Source organism: Cupressus sempervirens, chromosome 10, assembly GCF_028749045.1.
Source record: "Cupressus sempervirens isolate cs-2001-9-10 chromosome 10, ASM2874904v1, whole genome shotgun sequence".
In the NCBI taxonomy this organism is placed as follows: Eukaryota; Viridiplantae; Streptophyta; class Pinopsida; order Cupressales; family Cupressaceae; genus Cupressus; species Cupressus sempervirens.
Window position 1 is genome coordinate 359,587,657 of NC_143127.1, and position 3,723 is coordinate 359,591,379.

A 3,723-nucleotide genomic window follows, 5' to 3' on the forward strand; every position below is an offset into this window, starting at 1 on the left:
CTATCTCAGTACCATTGAAGGGAAATTTTATACATTGATGGTATGTTGATGACACCACTTGCATGTCATGGATCCATGGTCTTCCTAACAACAAATTATATGCTAGTGGAATGTCTATAACTTAAAAGATCACATCCTTTTCAACAGGACCCACATAGATTCAAAGCACAATAAGGCCTTTAGAAGGTCATTCAACATCATCATAGGATTTGATGGTGATCTTATGCCTAGGGTTGATAGGAAATTCAGACATGCCTAGTTATTGAATAACATTGAAGGAGATAAAGTTTAACCTAGCACCATTTTCTACCAAGACTTGGCAGACGCAAGTACAAAAGATTTGGATTTTGATGTGGAGAGCTGGGTTGTGGGGATGACTAAGTGACTTTTTATCTTCTTCAAAGAATGTCAGATAGTGGGGTGAAGAGATATGAATGACCATTTCATGGAATCACCTAGCATCAATATCCGTAGGAACATTGGCTATGCGTAAATCTGAATAACAACTAGCAACTCAAAGATGGATATTTGTATAGGGGTTTGATGCAACTGAATAACAAGATCATTGTTGGATATAGTTGGATTAACTATTTTTTTGGATGAGGAAGCATGCTTAGGATCATTTGCAATTTTGAGGACAACCTTGGATTTCCCCCTAGTGACAACATTGAGTGTCTCACAATGCAAGGAGGAAGGTTTCATCACCCTAAAAACTACCTTAAGACTAGTGTCCCTGTGATTTTGTTGAGCACTACATGTTCTTATGACTACCTTAGGTCTTTCATCATTTGTCTCACAGTTGGGTTCCTTGTCAAATTTAGGACCCATCATGCAACTATGTTCAATTGGTTCTAGCATGTTTATGACATTGTCAACATTAGTGTAGGTGTAGTTGACCTTTGCATCATGATTTTTCTTGTGAGCATGGGACAATTCCCCTTTTTCATATTCAAGTAAAGGTTGTTTGAAGGTCTTATGATAAAAAAAAATTATTAGGTCATTTTTTACAACCTTGCCTTCATCAATGAGGTCTTGGATAACATCTTTGAGCTTGAAATAATTTTTGGTGTTATGCCCCTTTCTCCTAGGATAATTGCAAAAATGATCATCTCTCCACCAATCAAGTTTGATAGGTGGGTTATAGGTAGGGAGTTGTCTAGAAGTGTGATAAGATTATTTGTGAGAAAGGTATTTAAGACCACCTCATAAGATTCTACCATTGGTGTATAAACATGTTTTGTCTTAGAAGATTTTTTGGTTTTATCAAATGTTTGAGACTTTGAAATCTCTTGTTGTTTGGTAGCATAAATGACATTAGAAAGGTTGAAGATTAATTCCTTGGTCTTAGGAGCATCCAATACTCGATCATTGGCAACATACTTGTTTTTATTTCAAGGTGCATTCTTGTATTTGCCATTCTTATTGCCATTTTTATCCTTTTTCAACACAATGTCACCTTTCCTAACAACAACATCCTGAATACAATAAGCACTTTTGACCATGTTATTGAAGGATGTAAAAAATTATTTCCTAAGATCACAGTAAAGTTTAGGTACAAGTGTATTGATGGACACATCAATCTTCTCGGTCCCAAGAATTTGCTAAGGGTACCTAGAGTTTAAATATCTCCAGTGTTGGAGGTATGTGGCAAAAGGTTCACCTTGTTTTTGCTTAAAGTTGAATAGATTCAACATAGTGATAGAATGTTGAATGTTGTAGGACTATTGTTGAATGAAGCATTGTGCAAGTTCATCAAATGACTTGAGAGGAGGTGAAAACTTTGTGAACCACTCCATAGTTTGGCCCCTCAAGCTCCTAGAAAATAACATTATAATGTAAGTGTACTCTTCATGCATCAAGTCCATGCTAAGAGCATAGAAGTGTCTTACATGATCGTGAGGATCATCATTTCTATCATATTTTTCATATTTGGAAACCTCTATATCCCTAGGAAATGGGATCATGTAAAGACTCCTATCAAAGGAAAGAGCACATATTGACTCTATACAAGAGGTCTTGGCTTGTTCCTTGGAAAGTTGTAATTGAGCAAGTTGGTTTTTGAGTTCTCACATTTCCTCTCTCAAGATCTCAACTTCAGTAGGTTCTCTCTTTTGGGTTATTCTTTGCACATCAAAATCATGTGGGAGTTTCTATCCCTTAGTCATCATGTATTGAAAATATTTGTCCCCATTTTGTTTTAGGGCCTTTAGCATTAGCCTTTGGGTGACCTCATCTTGTTGAAATCTCATGAGATCTTCACTAGTGATTTTTTCATTGACCTCACTTTCATGATGTGACTATGAGTATCTAGGTGGTGAAGGACATGCTCCTACGTTTACTCTAGGAGTTCTAGGAGCTGTGTTGTTTCCATTATTGCTACCAAGAGGAATATTCTCAAAAGGATTGCTATAGTAGCCATGTCTATTTTCAGCATTATGTGCATGAGCATCAGCCTTAGATTGATGATAGGATCTTTCTCTATTAGCCATGTGTATGGCATCTAAGCATTCTTGTTCTTCAAAGCAGAGTTTCCTCTCTTTTGGATGCATGGTGAGTGACACTGTGTCTTTAGCCCTAGGAGTATCAAAGGATGTGTCAAAGGGTTCTCATAGCTATGGAGTGGGTTATGCCAAGTGTAAGCCTCTTGTAGCTTATCAGAGATAGGTTCCTCCACACAAGGTTGTCCATAAGGATGCCTAGTTGGAGTTACTAATTATTCAAAGATGAAAGAAGGATGACTTCCTTGACTAACTTGGAACCTAGTCAAAACTAACATGTAAGGATATGTCTTCATCTAATTACATGAGATAAAGTGTTTCAGATTTGAAGCTTGTAAGGTCAAGAATGATCACTTGTCAAAGATAAAATAAGTGAGTGTCTTGTCAAGAGTGCTCAAGAACTTACAACACTAATGACTTGATCCAAGAAGATGAGCAAGAATCTTGATAGCAAGTGGCAAGCATAAAGAGGTAACTACATTTTGAGAAGTGACCATTAGTGACATTTTTAGCTTACATTTGACGAACTAGACCAGTCTTTTCAACTTAGAACAATACCTAAAATGGAGCTTGTAGACCAAACCTAGGTAGGACAAAGTGACAACACCCCTAAATCTGCTATGACGTAATTTCAACTCTTTTTTGCAAGTAACAGAACCTGGATGATATTCTCCAGAGAAGTAGACGATATTTGGTCAGCACAATGTATCGTATGATAGACTTTAAAATATTTGGGCAATACTTTTATCTCAAACGACAATTTCCCTAAATAGGGTGACAAAGTTGATAACCTTAGGGTATGTGCAAGATCATGGTGTGCCAAAAAGTGATGATGTGAAAAACATGTAGTTTTGAAACACCTAAAAGCATTTCAAAATGCACTTTGACATTTTTCCCACCCATCTTGGTACCAAACAAAAAATGTAATACCTTGCCTAATCAGGTATCTAATTTGAGAACAGATATCCAATTTGAGAATGGGTATCTAATTTGGGAATGGGTATCCAATTTGAGAATGGGCACCCGATCTATGTTCCCAAATCATGGTGCCAAATTCAAATGTAAAGGGAGTGGGGACAAATTTTTAAGATAAATATTGATTTTTATTTACCAAACCCAAAGGCGAGTCAATTTTTAAGTTATATCAAGTCCTAGTATAATATAGTTATAGCATAATTGGGGAGGGGGGGGGGGTGCAATTATTATATATAGTTACTAAATTTTA